Source organism: Eptatretus burgeri, chromosome 6 (assembly GCF_056783735.1).
Source record: "Eptatretus burgeri isolate ZD-2024b chromosome 6, Ebu_testis_v1, whole genome shotgun sequence".
Classification (NCBI taxonomy): Eukaryota; Metazoa; Chordata; class Myxini; order Myxiniformes; family Myxinidae; genus Eptatretus; species Eptatretus burgeri.
Genome location: NC_140966.1, coordinates 86805222 through 86825387, shown reverse-complemented (window position 1 = coordinate 86825387; position 20166 = coordinate 86805222). Strand labels below are relative to the sequence as shown.

General features: G+C 45.0%; 1 protein-coding gene and 1 long non-coding RNA gene across 2 annotated transcripts in view; one reads left to right on the top strand and one right to left on the bottom strand.

The window, feature by feature from the left end:
• The window catches only part of USP24 (ubiquitin specific peptidase 24), a 213657-nt gene that overhangs the window by 58235 nt on the left and 135256 nt on the right, over nt 1-20166 (top strand). The window lies entirely within an intron of this gene.
• On the bottom strand, nt 15249-15959 carry LOC147025260 (uncharacterized). Its single transcript, XR_015059412.1, has 3 exons — nt 15859-15959; nt 15650-15743; nt 15249-15439 (listed from the first exon to the last, which is right to left on the bottom strand). It is a non-coding gene; the product is annotated as an uncharacterized LOC147025260 (long non-coding RNA).

Genomic DNA, 20166 nt, shown 5'->3' with positions numbered 1-20166 from the left:
ATGGGAACGTGCTGACGAGCGAGGAGAATGTGTTGAGAAGGTGGATGGAGTACTTTGAAGAGCTGATGAATGAAGAAAATGAGAGAGAGAGAAGGTTGGAAGAGGTGGAGATAGTGAATCTGGAAATGGGGTGGATCAGGTGAGGATGAAGTGAGGACTGCTATGAAGAAGATGAAAAGTGGAAAGGCGGTTGGCCCAGATGGTATACCAGTGGAGGCATGGAAGTGCTTAGGAGAGATAGCAGTGGGGTTGTTAACCAGATTGTTTAATAAAGTCTTAGAAAGTGAGAGGATGCCGGAGGAGTGGAGATTAAGTGTCCTGGTTCTGATTTTCAAGAACAAGGGTGATGTGCAGAGCTGTGGAAATTACAGAGGGATAAAGTTGTTAAGCCACACCATGAAGGTGTGGGAAAGAGTAGTGGAAGCTCGGTTGAGAGGAGAGGTGACGATCTGTGAGCAGCAATATGGGTTTATGCCAGGAAAGAGCACCACTGATGCAATGTTTGCTTTGAGAATGTTGATGGAGAAGTATAGGGAAGGCCAGAAGGAGTTACATTGTGTGTTTGTGGATTTAGAGAAAGCTTATGATAGGGTGCCAAGAGAGGAGTTGTGGCATTGTATGAGGAAGTCGGGAATGGTGGAGAAGTATGTGAGGATCGTGCAGGATATGTATGAGGACAGTGTGACAGCAGAGAGGTGTGCGGTCAGAATGACGGACCGGTTTAAGGTAAAAGTGGGATTGCACCAAGGATCGACTCTGAGCCCTTTCCTGTTTGCAATGGTGATGGACAGGTTGACGGACGAGATCAGACTGGAGTCTCCATGGACGATGATGTTCGCGGATGACATCATGATCTATAGGGAGAGTAGGGAGCAGGCTGAGGCGAGCCTCGAGAGGTGGAGGTACGCACTGGAGAGAAGGGGAATGATAGTCAGTCGGAGTAAGACGGAGTACATGTGCTTAAATGAGAGGGAGGGTGGTGGTATGGTGCGGTTGCAAGGAGTTGAGGTGGGGAAGGTGGATGGGTTTAAATACTTGGGATTAACTGTCCAAAGTAACGGAGAGTGTGGAAGAGAAGTGAAAAAGAGAGTGCAGGCAGGATGGAGTCGTTGGAGAAGAGTTGCAGGAGTGATTTGTGACAGAAGGGTGGCTGCAAGAGTGAAGGGGAAAGTATATAAGACGGTAGTAAGTCCAGCTATGTTGTATGGTCTGGAGACGGTGGCACTAACAAAAAGACAGGAAGTGGCGGTGGCACTAACAAAAAAGCAGGCGGCCCCCGTTCCCCCCTCCCCCGAACGAATGGCGTCTCCGCGGTGGATTTCACCCTGCGAGGGACAAAGCGAAGAACCACGACAACTAACGCGGTGGCGAGCGTCCCCAATTTGGCGGGAAAATGCTTCCTTCTGGAAGTTTCCCGCGTGTTCTGGAAGGAAGGGTGGGAGTTGAAAAGGGGCGGGGCTTGAATATAAAGCGGCGGAACGCGAGCACTGAGAAGAAGAGTGGGAGAGTCGTCACCGTTGTGACAAGAAAAGAGTGGTCCGAGTCATCGGAGTGGTTGTGGCCGTTCGTGGCTGGGTCGTGGTTGTGGGGGCTGGCTCTTGCAGTCTCGCTTGGAGCTTGGAGTCCGTGAGTCTCGGGGGAGGCGTGCTGAGGAGAGGAGAGAGCGAGAGGGAGCTCGGTCGTCGCTCTGGGTCGGAACGTGGAGGAAACGGGCTCGTGGAGCTCACCACCCAGTCCCGTTTTCCTTTCATTATCTTCTGGGTGTTTGTGTGTGTGTGTTTGTGGCGCCGTCTCAAAGTAAAACTGCATAAGTGCTTGTGAATAATAATTATAGTAATCGGCTGTAGGCTTTTGTTTGCTCTTGCTCTCCTTCTCCCCTTCCCCCACTACATCATCCCCATCAATTGCATTGCCTTGTATTAAATAAATGTGCTTGTTTAAATGTACCGCGTTTGTTGCGTCTTTTCCTGAATTGAGCTGCCATCTTGCACTCGGAATATAGTTGGTTTTTAAATAGCCGGTAAAGTGATCGGTCCAACGGGACTGCGCGATAATACCCCGCTCGGTTATCCCAAAAGGAAGCGAGCTGCTTAAGCGGCTCGTTTCCAAGCGGTCCTGTTGAGGTATAATCTCTCAGTAATCTACCCGCGCGATTAATTCGGTATATCGACAATTCGGCGATTGACCCTGTAACGCGCGGGTGGAATACGGACAAGGTTGTGGTGTACTTAAAAACACACCCATGGCTGGTTTTCGGTGTTGATCTGGAAAGCCGCGACTGGATTGCTCGTCCGGTGGGCGTACGGCTGCAATTCGGCTAAAAGCGCCTCTCCGCACGCCGGCAGGTGGAGAAAGCTGTAACACTGGTGTCCGGGAGTGAGGTTCGAATCCATCCCGCCTCCAACCAAATTAACGGAATCGGATCAAGGGTGTGCGAAGCGACCCTCCGTTCCCCCAAATTGCGAGATGTTTAAAATTATTCCGATATACAAGATGGCATTTCAAGGCGAACGGGAGCAGGGGGTAATAGAAATGGATTTAGAAATGTTAGAGTCTATGGCCCAGGATGAAATGGCCATGCAGAACATGCCTATTATGCAGGTTGAATTTCCCCCACAACCGAACTCAGAACCCGAAATGGGCAAGGCGGCGGCCGCGGTGTATGACACCCATCCCCTCCCCCGTCAAAATCCCTCCCCAGTCCCCGGCGAATCCGTGGCCGATAATGGCGGATCGTTTCAGCTGAATTTGCTTAACGCGAATCATTTGGTGGAGATGTTCAGACAAGCGATGGGTGGGGATATTCAACGAATGAATAACAAAATGGATGGAAACGCAAAGGAAATGCAAAACAAAATGGATGAAATGAATAACAAAATGGATACGAATGCGCAGCAAATGAAAAACGAGGTGAAAAATGAAATGAAACAAATATGGGGTGAGATGCAGCGCATGGGGCTGGAACTCCAGGCTGGGCAAAAGGCAATAATGGCAGTTGTGAGGAGCGAAACGCGGGCAGTGGAGCTCAAAATGGCGGCGCCACATGTTGGAGCGAACGAGCTAGGAGGGAGTGCAACAGCTGTCCGGCCCGCGATGGAAGCGGGGAGGACAAGATATTCGGGAGACGCTTTGGGCGAGACTCGTGCAGGTGACAGAGAAAGTGACGGTGACACAGAGGGAAAAATGAAAAGGGGTGACTGAGACGTGTATAAGACACGTAAAGACGAAGGAACTAGAATTAACAGAGACACGAAGGGAGACGCAGGAATCAAAATAAATAACAGAGACGCGGGAGATAGAAAAAGTAGAGGAGAGACTACACGATAAAGACTGGGTGAAAGACGAGCACACACACATGGAGTTAGTGGAGGACAATGAGGGGTAGCTCGGGGAATGTATCGTAACCCGGTGCAAGCAGCCGGATAGCCTCCTTCCGGAACGAGGGGAGGGAATGTGCCCCCTTGAAGCGGATCTCGACCAGGTGGGTCCGTCCGAGCTTTGCGAGGTAGAGGGGGCGAGTGCTGTTGCCGGGTACACACGGAGCTTGGGGGGTGTGAAGGCCCCCGAACTCCCTTGTGGCACAAATCCCCAGTGTGATTGTTCTGGTATGTGTGCTTACAAGTATGGCGAAATGTGTGCTGAAAATCACGCATAGCGTTCATAGCGTTGGTGAAAAGCGTTGTGTGAAAGGGACCGCGTGTGCGAGGTTGGGAGTGTGCCGAAATGCGTGCTTCCCAGCACGCTGTGTGTGAATGAAACCCCCTGTGCAAGTGGAAGGCCGTGTGTGTGTAATATGGTGTACGTGGGTGAAAAGGAGTGCCTTAGTAAAAGGCCGTGTGTAAGGGAAACCGCGTGTGTGAGTAAAATGGTGTGCGTGGTTGCGAGTGGGCCGAAATGCGTGCTTTCCAGCACACATTGTGTGGAAGGAAGGCCGTGTGTGAGTGGAACCACGTGTGCGAGGGAAATGGCATGCGTGAGTGAACGGCCGTGTGTGAGAGCAACAGCGTTTGTGAGGTCGCTGTACGTGAGGGAGATGGCGGTTGGCATGCGCGAACATGCAACCGCATGTCCCGGTGTGAATGTCATCTCGAGGTGTGTGAGCGTCGTGGCACATGGGAGTTTGTGCGCGAGAGTGCGACAACGACGGTGCCTGACGGTGGACAAGGGCCAAGTAGCGGCTGTAGCTGTTTTGGGAACCACGCCGGGTTTGCACAGCAGCGCGCGCGGGGTCTGTGCTGTGCTACTCACGAGGCCGCCACGTGCGCACTTGTGCGAGTGAAATCCGGTCCGGAAACGCACACGGTGGATGAGCCAATCCCGCGGACGGACAGAAGGTAGGCTGGGATTGTGAATTTGGACCGGATGGGTTCTCCAGGCGAGCGTGTGTGTAAAGCTCCGACGTGCAGAGCACATGTGTTCGCGTGGGGAACCCCTTGAAACACGAGGCTTGCTTTTAATGCGCAGGGTGACGTCGTGGCTGCATGGTTGGAATCCGGCAGAAGGAAAATTCCTGCCGGATGGTACCATCCGAGGAGGGACGAGGTGCGCGAACAGCTGCCATGACGTCACGGGGAAAGAGTGCAGGTTGCGAGTTTCCGCGCTGGTGTGCACATTAAAAAAAAAAGCAAGCCTCACTTCGGGTGAACAGGATTCCCTGGGCAAGGGGTGGAAGACCCCCTTGTTTAGGGCACAGGACACCACTAGTTAGGGGGATGGGTCAGCTTAGTTAGACCGGCTCCATGGGGCAGGGATAAGTCCTCATGGAGCCCGTGGAATGGATTAGTTAGAGGGATTCAATTTAGATTTAGGATGGGAAATGGAAAATGATATTTGGAGACATGGACAGACTTTGAGTGTGTAGTGGGGACGTAGCTTAGCTACGTAGATTAAAAGGACGTGCTATATTTTAAGGGATGACGAGGGAGCACGAAGTAGATAGGGAATTTAGCTAGTGGAATGGCAGTGATCAGCAATGTGTGAGAAGAGAATGGAAAATGTACTTGATGAGTGGGTGAGACCAGCGAGCCTGTGTGTATGGAGTGAATGTGGTATGCATGGTGCGATGAGTGATTGGGGGGAGGAGTGATTCCCACCCAAGGGACCCCGGGGTCAGTGTAAAGTGAGTTAGGGGGTTAGTCAAATTGACAAAATGTAGGTCGTTTTGCTGTTGGTGGAACGTAGGCTCGAAACCCATTTGGAGGGGTGCAGGGGCCCTGTTGACGGGCTGGGAGCATGGCTGCGAACGGTGAATATCGCTTTGTGGGTACCCCGGGCACCGGGCTAGTCGGCCGCGGGACGCCAAGGGTCCATGGCGGGCCGGGATAGTGTAGTGGGCACGGGTGGGCCCGCATGATGATTCTCCATAGTTGGAGAATCGGCAGAGGGCAGTTCCTGCCAAGGGAGCCACGCGTCCCAGCCACTAAACCGTGTGAGGGCACGAGGGAAAATTCGAGGGTGAGGCCCAAAATTGTGAGGACACCAACACAGGCGATGGGAATCTTGGTTTATAAAACCAGCAGTTTAACCGAGAGGCGCTTTTGGAAAGCCCCGGGGTAGTTTAAAGTCAATAATGTTAGGGTAGATAGAGAAGTGTACCCCTCCGCACCATCCATCCCTTCGCTCTCGTTGTGGGGCGCTGGACCCACCTTGGGTAAGTAGATCGCTGAGATCTGAGGAGGCCATTCTGAGGCTTAATTGGGCCTCGACACAGGACACTAGCTCTCCCTTATTCCCCTCCAGGAAGGGAACGCAGGGGTTGGGAGTAGGTTCGGTGACATGATAGGTTAGCCGGACAGAGACAATAAAAGGGGGTTAGGGAGACGATTTATAGAAGGGGAAATAAAAATAAAATAAAACAAAAAAAAATAAGTCGGGGCTAAATTTGTTTTGCAAACTAAGGGGGTGGGTATGGACAGAGACAGGCAAAGGCGATAGGTTGGGAGCGAGACATTAGGGTAGGTCCGAGCCCGCCTTCCGTGTGGCCAGCACCACCGCACTCCCTCCACACACCTGCAGGACGAGACAAGAGGCCGGCCAGCTTCACCTGCCGGCCTCTTTTTACTACAAGGCCTGTGCCGGCCAGCTTCACCTGCCGGCCTGTTTTTGCTACAAGGCCTGTGCCGGCCAGCTTCACCTGCCGGCCTGTTTTTGCTACAAGGCCTGTGCCGGCCAGCTTCACCTGCCTGCTTGTTTTTGCTGCAAGGCCTGTGCCGGTCAGCTTCACCTGCTGGCCTGTTTTTGCTGCAATGGCCTGTGCCGGCCATGCCATGCCTTGTCTGCCTGCCTTTGCCTTGACCCCATGCCTGCTAGCCCTTGTTCTTTGCATTTTCCCCATGTCCATCCAGTGTTCTGCAGGGACTGCCTTGCAGGCAGCCGCACACGGGGACTGCATTGGTGCAGCCCGTGCACCGTTTGTGTTCACTGCGCTCATTTCAAGGGGGAGGCCTAGGACTGCATTGGTGCAGCCGGCCATATTCCCTGTCACCTGGATTTGTTTCATGAGCCAGAGACTGCGTGTGAGCAGCCTGGCTCCCTGCTGGAAGAATGGCCTGTGGGATGGTGCATAGCCGCCGGGTTAGGGTGAGTTGCCTTCAGCAGCTGAAGACACAAAAAGGTTTTGTGACGGACAACGGGGCCTTTTGAACAGGCCCCGAAGACATCCGACCTTCAGCTGCGGAGCGCTCACCCTGAAATACTGACTGACATTGCTATGTGCCTTTTTCCCACAGAGCTCATCAGTCCTGGGCCATGGTTTAGTGTAAAATTTATAAGGATAAGGTTAAGTTAAAATTGCACATTAGTTGCTTCCCCCTGCCTGTGTGTCATAGCGCCGGCAATTTATTTAAGTCGTCTGCGTGCGTGAGTGAGTTTGTTTAGTTAGTTACTCAGCCCGTAGGTTATTTATTTTTGGGACACGAATACACTAAATGTCGCACTCAGGGATCCGAAGATAAGATGTACTGGGGGAAACTTACACATGATGGTACACGAAAATTTGACGACTCGGGACGAGTCTGTAAAAAGGGGAGAGGGTAGTGTTACAGCTGTGGAAATTAGCAGAGCACCATATAGGTCCTTCGATCAGTTATGCCGGTAAGTCTGTGTTCAGATAGATTTCCCCACCGTTGTCGAATGGGATAATTCGTGTGATCAGGGCTGTGATCTTTGAGTTAGCCGTTTTTTTTTTTGCTGTCGTTATTTTGGACCAACCGCTTCACAACCACCACCTCCACCACCAACATCGCTCTCATCAACCGCTCACAACCACCATCTCCACCACCAACAGCGCTCTCAAAACTGCCTTCACACAACCACCTCCTCCACAAGCGCCCTCACACAACCACCTTGATCACAGCGCCAACCACGCCACCATTACAACAACCACGATCACCTCAACCACCAACCACGATTGCCTCATCCACCAACCACAACAACCACGATTGCCTCATCCACCAACCACAACAACCACGCCGCCTCAACCACCACCGCGTTTTCTACCTTCGCACACGGTTGCCAGAGGCCTGGCCTTCGTCGAGGGAAGGCAGGCGGCCCCCGTTCCCCCCTCCCCCGAACGAATGGCGTCTCCGCGGTGGATTTCACCCTGCGAGGGACAAAGAGAAGAATCAAGACAACTACCGCGGCGGCGAGCGTCCCCAATTTGGTGGGAAAACGCTTCCTTTTGGAATTTTCCCGCATGTTCTGGAAGGAAAGGCGGGAGTTGAAAAGGGGCGGGGCTTGAATATAAAGCAGCGGAACGCGTGCGCTGAGAAGAAGAGTGGGAGAGTCGTCACCATTGTGACAAGAAAAGAGTGGTCCGAGTCATCGAGTCGTCGGAGTGGTTGTGGCCGTTCGTAGCTGGGTCATGGTTGTGGGGGCTGGCTCTCGCAGTCTCGCGCGGAGCTTGGAGTCCGTGAGTCTCGGCGGAGGCGTGCTGAGGAGAGGAGAGAGCTCAAGGGAGCTCGGTCGTCGCTCTGGGTCGGATCGTGGAGGACACGGGCTCGTGGAGCTCACCACCCGGTTCCCGTTTTCCTTTCATTTTCTTCTGGGTGTTTGTGTGTGTGTTTGTGGCGCCATCTCAAAGTAAAACTGCATAAGTGCTTGTGTGAATAATAATTATGGTAATCGGTTGTAGGTTTTTGTTTGCTCTTGCTCTCCTCCCCTTCCCCCACTGCATCATCCCCATCAATTGCATTGCCTTGTATTAAGTCAATGTGCTTGTTTAAATGTACCCCGTTCGTTGCGTCTTTTCCTTAATTGAGCTGCGATCTTGCACTCGGAATATAGTTGGTTTCTAAATCGCCGGTAAAGTGATCGGGTCCAATGGTACTGCGCGATAGTACCCCGCTCGGTTATCCCAAAAGGAAGCGAGCTGCTTAAGCGACTCGTTTCCAAGCGGTCCGGTTGAGGTACAATCTCTCGGTAATCTACCCGCGCGATTAATTAGGTATATCGACAATTCGGCGATTGACCCTGTAACGCGCGGGTAAAGTACGGACAAGGTTGTGGTGTGCTTAAAAACACATCCGTGGCTGGTTTTCGGCGTTGATCCGGAAAGCCGCGACTGGATTGCTCGTCTCGTCGGCGGGCGGAGAATCTGAAACTATATATATGTATATGTATATGTATATATGTGTATGTATATATATATATATATATATATATGTATATATATATATATATATATATATGTGTATATGTATATATATATATATAAATATATATATATATATATATATATATATATATATATATATATATATATATATATATATATATATATCTATATATATATATATATATATATATATACATATATATATATATATATATATATATATATATACATATATATATATATATATATATATATATATATGTATATATATATATATATATATATATATATACATACATATATATATATATATACATATATATATATATATATGTATATATATATATATATATATATATATATATATATATATATATATATGTATATATATATATATGTATATATATATATATATATATATATATATATATATATATATATATATATATATATATATATATATATATATATATATATATATATATATATATATATATATATATATATATATATATATATATATATATATATATATATATATGTATATTTATATATATATATATGTATATATATATATATTTATATGTATGTATATATATATGTATGTATATATATATATGTATGTATATATATGTATATATATGTATATATGTATATGTATGTATATATATATATATATATATATATATATATATGTATGTATATATATATATTGTCATTAATTCTGTCTGTTTGTTTGGATGTTTGCTCGTTTGTCATCAGCATAATTGGTAGTAAACGTGGACCGATTTTGACCAAACTCGGGTGGTAGGTACATCTTGTGACCTAGTGCTTTGGAAATTGTGATGGTTGCTCGGGACGCTTTGGTTCCCTATCATCAGCCGAAAAACCTTCAAAATCGGTTTCGTTCACGCGAAATCAATTCCGAAAGCCATTATCCCACGTAGGCTTATGAAATTTGGCATGCATCATCTGCAGGTGATGCTCCATCAAATATATTCCGTTTTTGTGATATATGGAATAGTTTATCCGCAGCGCCCCCGACAACTGGGGTATGCCCGAAAATTGGCGAAAATTGAAGGTCCCCTAGCGACTAGGTGAGTGCATCGATCCGAATGAAACTTTGCAGGTTCATAGCACACAATGAGTGCTACATCTTTGCCTCAGGGCATATTGACCGATATTGCTTATGTAAGGGGTCAATACTTGAGTAGCTCATGGTGGTTTTGCATGCACTTGTTTGTCCAGAGCTGAACTCTTCAAAAATCATCTAATTGAAGGTCATTGAACAATTTTTGGTTGGTCACACATTTGCCACTGACGGCGAAATAGGTGAAATGGCCACGCCCCTTTTTAAGCGAAGTATTACCACCCGCCATTACTGTATCTCCAGAACTGTTGGACCTAGAAGGTTGTGTCACCACTCAAAATGTTCGGAATTGACATATTATGCGGGGTCAGTAATACATTTCCTTGTCCAAAAGTCAATGGTTTTTAAGATATTTGCCAAACACTGATTTCAGCATGGTACGCACTTCAGTTCTGACCCTTTATTATATTACCTGTTGTAATTTTGCACATTGTCCATATTTTAGAGTTTAATTATGTGGATTTCTACACTTTTTGCCTTTACTACAGCCACAAAACACCACACATTTTATGTTCATTCCTCTGCAAGTGCACGTCTTGGTACTCATACATGATGTTGGACATTTGCATGGAGGGGGAAGGTCATCGGGCCTGCACGGTTCTGGCAGTATCACAGGTGTAATTCCAACATCTGTTGCTTTATAACCATACTGGCGTGGATCTGGTTTGGTGACTGCAGGATTTGGAGCTTGTAACCACATCTTACATTGCAGATATGCTCGCTTTATGTGTTCTCGTAGCGTTGAAGAACAGCACACAAGCTGGTTGAAGTCGAGCTCTTTCTTGGAGTTGTGGTACTGTTCCCAACGATACTCATCGAATGTGGAACAGTCGGTCTTCTTTAATCCAGACACAAGGAATTTTTCAGCATTACTTATCATCTGTGGTGACAGTTCCTCTACACCAAACCCTTCCAGTTGGGAGAGCTGTTAGCATACATATAATAGCATCCATGGATGCTTTCATGCCAGACAGTTTTGGACCCACCTTGCTGGTACTGTCACACCCGCTAAGTGCATGAATGGCTGGGAGACACGACACCAAATTGTTGTCCAGTTGATCAACTAACAGGTGGACTGGTACAGTTTTCTTGTTTTTCTGGTTACCAAACTTTAAAAACAGCTTTTGTAGTTGCCAGGTTTTCTTGAAGTGGAAGATGAGGTTGACAAAGACATCTGTGTCAGGTGAGTCAACCACGACTGATTGAACTCCGTGTTTCACAACACCATCATTAATATGGAACATGATTCTGTCATCGGCTTCTTCTTGGTTGCTTGAGAGCTCTGCGATCTGTGTTTCAGTGCCAGCTACCAGTTTCCTACATTCACCCCCATATACTCCTCCAAAGATAATTTCCTTTTCTGACAACATTCTGCAGCATCCACTTGAAGACATACTCCTGCAACCTTACTTTGTTCAACATTGAGCTCCAGAACATATCAAGATCGACAGGGAGTTTCTGATTGTCAGACCTAATGGTGATAGTGATTTCTTGAGAATAACTTCTCTGTGCACGTTCCATTTACTTGATTGATGATTTTTGATAAACATCAAAAATAAACCAATGTCACCCGCAGGGTGACCCGTATCTTGCCAAAAGGTGACCACGTGTGACTTCTTTAAGGTCACACTGAGGTGAACAGAGCTGCTATCCACCAGGAGCGACTCCTTGAGGAATATCTGCCTACGAGAGATTCCGATGAGAATCGTTCTACAGAGTAACCATGAAACAGATGCTTTTGCCTCATAACGTCACCAAATGACGTCATAATGTCTCAAGCTTGACATATCTAGAAAGCACTCATCGAGGTGTTCAATTTGAGGTACTACACGATATGATTCCTAAAACTTGAAAATTTGACCTTGGGGTCAAATATGTTTGACCTGAGGCGCTAACCATGAAGGTCAAGGCCAATCGCCACCAAAAATTAATCAGCTGAGCACCAGACCATGAACTATATTCCCATGAAGTTTGAAGACGATCCGATCAAAATTACTCAAAAAATAAGGGTTTCGTCGACTCCCCTGATTTGCGCCAAAGTGACCTTGACCTTTGACCTTGACCTTCAAAATTTTGTGCACTGAAAGGAACCTCTATAGGCCTCTGATATGCGAAGTTACAAAAATTTCCAATGATAACTGTGCTCTGCAGAATTTTTTATGCGTGATTGCAGACAAACAAACACAAACAAACAAACAAAGAAAAAAAAAACATACAAGCTGACTAATATATCTTGCAAAAACTTCGTTTTGGCAAGATAATAATGTCTATTCTTGTGGACTCAGAACCTTTAGCAAGAATGCTGTTGGAAAGACTCTCAGCCAATTGCCCAAATGTGTCAAGGTCCATCTTTTTCATTGGTAGTTTTCGCACAAGTGCCATGAAGTCCACTATTGTCATCTGAGCATCACATTTGACATTCCTTTTCTCCTCTGGAAGTTGATTGACTAGTTCTCTCGATAAGGAGGCTTTATCAGGCTTCTTCAATCTGATGCCATCTTTACATTCAGTGGTGAGGAACTGGGATGTGCTGGTCAATTCATACTTCAGGAGCTCTAGCATCCTGTGCCCTCTTTCTCTGGCATAATCAATGTACCTAATCGTTTCCGCAGCATCTTTTTTTTGCCATCGATTTCTTCGCTGTGGACGGTGTAGAAGCATGCTTCACGAAAACAGTCTTGCGGTTAGTAGGTATTGTGTCATGTAGGTGTTTCTCCTTATTCCGAAATCTGGTCTCAACAAACTCTTGATAACTCTTCTCACCAGTTTCCAGGCATTCAAGTAATCCGGCAACAAACTCCTGGGGTATATCAGCTCCAGGAGAGATGTTGTGAAGTCTGATCCCAGTGCTGAATGGATTATTGATGGATTTTATGTAATCCAAAAGTGTCCTTGCGCGTTCATGGCCAATCTTCGTAGAACTTGGATTGAACTCATGGTGTAGGTTCAGTTCACTGTCGTCTTTGTCGCCCAAGTTACACCATTCGAGCAGCTGTGCCACATGAAGATCTTTCTCATGCTTTAAGAGATTCCATAAGGCTACTGCCTCTTTCTGTCTTGTCATCACAATGATACCTCCTGCAACCTTAGCGGGTTTATTGTAACACTTTTTGAGTGCCATGTCAAAGCCTACTGCACTGCCCTGTCAGAGAGTGTGGTACATCACCCATCCACCATCTATAAAACATCTGTAGATACCCGGGAACTTCCTTTGTATGGCAAGGCAATCTTCAAGCAACAGCGTACCCCATCTGCTATAGTTTGTCCGGCCAAACCCGAAGAACAAAGGCATGCACCTATGCACAGCTGAAATGAAAAGATGCCAATCGCCTTGTCGAATAGTGTGTAAGATCCCTCAGGATAGGATATAGCTCATCCAGAAACAAGCTCCAGTTCCTCACATTTTCATTGCCCGATGTTTCTTTCCATTCTGTGAAAGACTTCTTCAAGTCCGCATGTAAGAGCTTGCTTTCTTCCTAAATCTCCCTGAATTCTGTATGTTCAACATCTAAAGCCTGCTGCATCTGAGTTTCCATGGTCTCTATTTGCTTCTCTAATTCACAATGAGTACTGTCCTGGTCAGTCTGAAACTCCTCAAACATAAGAACTGTCATCACCTCTGATACCAGACTCATTGCCTCCTTGCCTTTACAGTAGTGACCTCCTGTCATGACACTATTCTCTATAACAAGCTTCCCAAAGGCTTCAGTCTCAATCAAAGCCAGATCAATACCGATACAGCCTAGAAACTTTCCAAGGCAAGCGATTACAATCTTCTCCATGTGAAATGGTCCCATTCCAAGGAATATGTTACCAAACTGTTCGGGCTTCAACAGCTGGATTTCTTTTGCAATTGCATACACCCCTTCATCAGACCATAATGCCCCTGACATGGCATTCTTTTGCTTCAAGACATCTTGAAAGTTGAGCATGGATGTGAATATTGTGTCCATTTCCATCGCGACATATGGAAGGATGGGTACAAATGACGTCTTCGTAATATCAAATTTCAGTTGATCCTGGAGCGCACTCATTGTTGCTGTGAAGCTAGGAAAAGATCCCTCCTCGCGATCTATGTACTTCTGTCTAGCCATGCACCAAAGGAAATAATCATCATCAATACCGTGTTTTCGATTATCATTATATGGTGTTGTTGAAAATGACTGGTATATCACCAGTGCCTTTGACCAGGTGTGACTTCTCAATGACTTGGCAGGGCAGCACATCACCCAACTTTCTCTTTCCAAGTGGTTCTGAGCAGCTTGTCATCTGAATGTCCTCAGAATCACTATCTCTCGGTTGGTTCTGAAATATGACTAGAACAGCGTCATGACTGGAATCTTTTCCTGAAACAGTGTTCTCTGTATGGTCAAAATTGTCCATTGCGCCTTGGACAACATGCCATTCAGAGATCTTTGATGACACGGGACATTTGTTGGGTAGGGTATCCTCCACCATCTTTTGGGCCACTGAAATGTTGATCCTCTGCATTGAATCATAGCTGATGGCTAAGTTCATCCTATTCATGATGTCAACAAGCTGTCTTGATCTTGACAGGTTATGGACAGTTTGTGTCAAATTACAGTGAAATGGAGTTCTACTTCTTCCAGAACTTAACCAATAATGAATAAACTGAAAGAGTGTGTCAAACGTCAGGAGCCATTCATCTGTGTTGGTGTTGCTGGTGTTTGGGAACATGAACTTCATGAACTGCATCCACTGTTGGGGGTGATGTGATCTGTAGTGGTCCATTGAAAGTTTAACTTCCTCACTTGTGCAGTCTGTTGCCTCCAGACCAAAGTCATAATTTTTGCATTCATGCAGTAGCTCCAGTGCACACTTCTGTGGGCCTGACTTCACAGAAGATCTCAAAGTCTCGATGATGTTACCCTGCAGGAGAGAGCTAGAATAAACCATCTGTGATTTTCGTCTGTCATCAGGATAAGTGAAGCAGATTGTGTCCCTGAAGCACTTGATTAGAAGAACCTTTGTCCGTCTGTTATCTATTTGCTGATCTGTCTCCAAGTTAGCATTGACGAGGTCACAAATGTGGCTAACACTGTAGCTGCTAGTTTTGAAATCGCGACTATCAAACACAAGTTTGCAGTTTAAGTCAGTTCTAGCTGCCTCATTTGATTACTGGATATTTTCAAACAATGCATCAATTTGTCTGTTATACTTTTGCAAGTATTGTCGAAAACAATTCCCATGATAGAAGACATCTGCAGCAAACACATCACCAGCTGTATCCAGAAAAGCACATCTTGTCTTAACTTCATCCTTATAAAAGTTCAAAGCATCTAGAAACAATGCTGCTCTGTCAGACTCTGAGATGCGATACAACACCTGATTCCTATCACCACAACTCTCTCTTGCTCTGTCACATATAACACACTTCCTTTCAATGTCTTTGCAACTGGAACTAGTACTCTTCTTTCGTCTTTTGGGGGCCTTATAACTGTCACTGATTTCTCAATCTTCAACCTCTTCAACAAGTTCTGGCTCACTTTTCGTTTTGGCTGATCTTTTTGACTTCAGAATGTAAGTGGAATAACAGGCTTTTGGCTTCAGATGGTACTTGAATGTGTTGCTGTATGCGTTTATTCTTGAGATGACTAAAGAATCATCCAATTGTTCTGCTGCCATCCGGATTTTGGCACGCCCATCATCAGTTCCTGAAAAATAATATGTATGAAATATCACCAGAATAATCGGGTCCATTTACCTGTGTTCCAAAGGTACCAAAGATTAAATTTTTACAAGCATGGCGTTGTATACACACATATAAGTACACACTTTTTCATCCATAGACATTGTGAGGTAAGGGAGGTATTGTTCATCAGTTGGCCAAATAGGGTTCTGATGCTATTACATCTGAAATTTACCTGTTAACGTTTTTCCTGAAGCAGTGTTGCATATAACGCATGAAGTCCCATCAAAAACCCCTTCGGCTGCTGACCTTGAAACCACTAAAGTTTCCTGTAAAAAAAAAAAAAAAAAATTTGCGTAATTAATTGTAGATGATGCAGTTATTATTCAAAAACTTTGTTCAGATGATTTTAATGTGCATAATTCAACTATAATGAAATCATACCATGTTATAGTAACAGCAAGCAGGGATCCAAGGTAGAATTACTTGCCATCAGAGAACTCTTTAATACTTGAACACCTAGCGCCTCCTACAACAAAGAAATAACATGGTTAATTGTAATCTTTTTAATGCAGAATATTGCCCACCTAGAATCTTCAGGAGTCAAGTAATTGAACTCTTCAGGAATCAAGTAATTGAACAAAAGAAGAAGGAACAATTATGAATAATTGAAGTCCGTAACATGTTGAAATCAGTTTTTGGCAAATATCTTAAAAACCATTGACATTTGGACGTGGAAATGTATTACTGAACCCCATAATGTGGCCATTCCGAACATTTTGAGTGGTCACACAACCTAGGTCCAATGGTTCTGGAGATACAGTAATGGCGGGTGGTAGTCCTTCGCTTAAAAAGGGGCATGGCCATTTCACCTATTTTGCCGTCAGTGGCAAATATGTTGCCAACCAAAAATTGTTCAATGACCTTCAATTAGATGATTTTTGAAGAGTTTAGCTCTGGACATACAAGTGCATACAAAACCACCATGAGCTACTCGAGTACAAAGGTCAGTTAGTGCAAAAATCGATAATATGTGAGAGCTGGAGGTGCCTTCGCGCCAAATGCTACTACTCCGAGGGTTATGGTCAGATGGTCATGAAAATTCACACTAATCATCTGGAATGCATTGTGCACAAACGATCGAGCCGGATTTCGATTTATATCTTTGTCACCCACAGCACCCCCTTGAACTTTGGGGATTTCCGATATCAAACCGCATTTTCGGTACTTTTCATTCAAATTGATACCGAGTAGTTATCAGCAGATGGAACTTGATGAGGTTTGGTATGCATAATCTTAAGGTGAGTCTCTATCCGCTATTTGACATCCATTTTGTTCTATATCTTATAGTTTCCAAATGGCAACCCTCTCAACTTGGGTGTCCGAGGGCCTTTGAGCATTCCCGCTGAAAATTCAAAGTACACTAGCTCCAAGACGGTTGAACCGAATCGAATGAATCTTTACATGCTTCTCGACCGTAATGAGTACTACAACTTTGCTCATTTGCATAATGACCTATCTCGAGTAGGTCAGGGGGTCAAAGGTCAATAAGTGCATTTTTCGGGCGAAATTACCATTCAAGGCACCCTTGCTCCTACACGGGCTAACCGATACGAATGAAAGTTCATAGGTACATAGTACACAATGAGTACTACAACTATGCTTCAGAACATATTGACCTATCTCGGCTATGTCAGGGGTCAAAGGTCAATGAGTGCATTTTTCCGGCAAAATGACCATTCAAAGCCCCCTTGCTCCAACACGGGTTAACCGATACGAATGAAAGTTCATAGGTACATAGTACTCAATGGGTACTACAACTTTGCTTCAGGACATATTGACCTATCTCGGCTAAGTCAGGGGTCTAAGGGCAATGAGTGTATTGTTTGGGCAAAATGACCATTCTAAGCCCCCTTGCTCATACACGGGTTAACCGATTTGATTGCAATTTCGTAAGTACTTAGTACTAGATTAACTCAGATCAGGGGTCAAAGGTCATCGGATGCTCGGTGACCCATCGCCGCCTACTGGCTTGTGTGTGTGTGTGTGTGTGTGTGTATGTATGTATATATATATATATATATATATATATATATATATATATATATATATATATATATATATATATATATATATATATATATATATATAATATGATATATACAGCGCTGGAAAAAATTAAGAGACCACTACAAAATTATCAGTTTTTCTGGTTTTACGATTTATAGGTATGTGTTTGAGTAAAATGAACATTTTTGTTTTATTATATAAACTACTGACAACATTTCTCCCAAATTCCGAATAAAAATATTGTCATTAAGAGCATTTGTTTGCAGAAAATGACAACTGGTCAAAATAACAACAAAAATTCAGTGTTTTCAGACCTCGGATAATACAAACAAAACAAGTTCATATTCATTTTTAAACAACACAATACTAATGTTGTAACTTAGGAAGAGTTCAGAAATCAATATTTTGTGGAATAACCCTGATTTTCAATCACAGCTTTCATGCGTCTTGGCATGCTCTCCACCAGTCTTTCACATTGCTGTTAGTTGACTTTATGCCACTCCTGGTGCAAAAATTCAAGCAGCTCGGCTTTGTATGATGGCTTGTTGACCATCTATCTTCCTCATGATCACATTCCAGAGGTTTTCAATGGGGTTCAGGTCTGGATATTGGGCTGGCCATGACAGGGCCTTGATCTGATAGTCCTCCATCCACACCTTGATTGACCTGGCTGTGTGACATGGAGCATTGTCCTGCTGGAAAAACCAATCCTCAAAGTTGGGGAACATTGTCAGAGCAGAAGGAAGCAAGTGTTCTTACATGACAACCTTGCATGTGGCTTGATTCATGAGTCCTTCACAAAGACAAATGTGCCTGATTCCAGCCTTGCTGAAGCACCCCCAGATCATCACCGATCCTCCCCAAAATTTCACAGTGGGTGCGAGACACTGTGGCTTGTAGGCCTCTCCAGGTCTCCGTCTAACCATTAGAAGACCAGGTGTTGGGCAAAGCTGAAAATTGGACTCATCAGAGAAGATGACCTTACTCCAGTCCTCTACGGTCCAATCCTTATGGTCTTTTGCAAACCTCAGCCTGGCTCTTCTTTGCTTCTCATTGTTGAAGGGCTTTTTTCGAGCCTTGCACGACTTCAGCCCTGCCCCAGGAGCCTGTTTCGAACCGTCCTCGCCATGCACTTCACCCCAGCTGCCGTTTGCCATTCTTTTTGTAGGTCACTTGATGTCATCCTACAGTGTTGAGTGACATTCGAATGAGTTGGCGGTCATCCCGGTCAGTGGAAATTCGTTTTCGCCCTCTGCCAAGTCTGTAGCTTTGTTGTCCCCAATGTCTGCTGCTTGACCTTGTTCTTATGAACCGCCGTCTTTGAAATTTTAAGGATGGAAGCAACGTGACGCTCATCGTATCCCTCTGCCAGTGAAGCCAGAATTGAACCCTTCTTTTCCTCACTCAAAACTTTTCTTTTCAACTCTTTTGGCATAGTCAATAGTTATTTTTTGATTCCAATTACTTTTGAGGTACTACTAGCACTGTTTTTGCCATCCAGCTGGTCCTATTGCAAGAGGATAGTGATGACCACAGCAGTAGTTTTTATACTTTTCCTTGTTAAATAAGATTTGGTTCAGGTGATCACGTAATCAGTACCTCACCAAGTAGAATGAGGTGTGCCTGTGTTGGAATTCAACAGACACTGGAATGGAATGGCTGCCATACATGTAGAGTTGCTGATTTAAATTTTTCGATCCTCATGGAGGATCTCTAAGTATTACTCACGTTGTTGTTCTTCATCTTCTTCTTGTGGACTTTTTTTGTTTCACAGCCTACAGTTTTCATCGAAACTTCCTGAAACTTGGCATATATATGTAAAAATATCCTGCGCAGACATTTACCATCTCCGATTTTGAAAATTCCTCCAAGAAAAAAAAGTTATGCTGTCAAAATATCTCCGCTAATGGAAATCGCCTAAAAAATTATCTCCGAAACTAGGCAAGCTTTTTGAATTCTGTTTGCGGGAATCGAACAGGGCATTAGCAGAGATGAATTACCGCACATATTATACATCACTATGACGTCATATAAATTTTTATGACATTCCTATTTTCTGACATTTTTTTTGTTTCACAACGCAGAGTTTTCATCGGATCTTCGTGAAACTTGCCATGTATATGCAGAAAGCCCACGCGCAGGCAGTAACCATCTCCGATTTTGGAAATTCTTCCTCGAAAAAAAGTTGATGTCATATCGCCGCTAATGGAAATCGCCTATACCATTATCTCCGAAACTAGGCAAGCTGTTTGAATTTTGTTTGAGGGAATCAAGCCAGGCATTAGCACAGATAATTTATCGCAAACCTGATACATCACAATGATGTCATATTCGTTTTTATGACGTCATTATTAAGAGGACGAGGATCTTAGCTCATTCGAGCTTGTTTTTGGAGTGGTCTCTTATTTTTTTTCCAGAGCTGTATATGTATGTGGAGAGGCAGTGAGGAGTGGTGGGGGGTAGAGAGAGGAGGGATGAGGGGAGGGGAGAATGAGGAAAGGGGCGGGGAGCGACGCTTCACCACATGTTGTGATGCACTCTTGGAGGTAGTGGGTATGTGTGAGGAGAGTAGGAGCGAAGAGGATAGGGGAGCAAGGATTTTGGAAGTGGGGAGGCGGGGGGGGGGTGAAGGAGGTGTTCTGGACTTGCATTTGGTTTGGGGGGGGGGGTAGTCCCATGTGG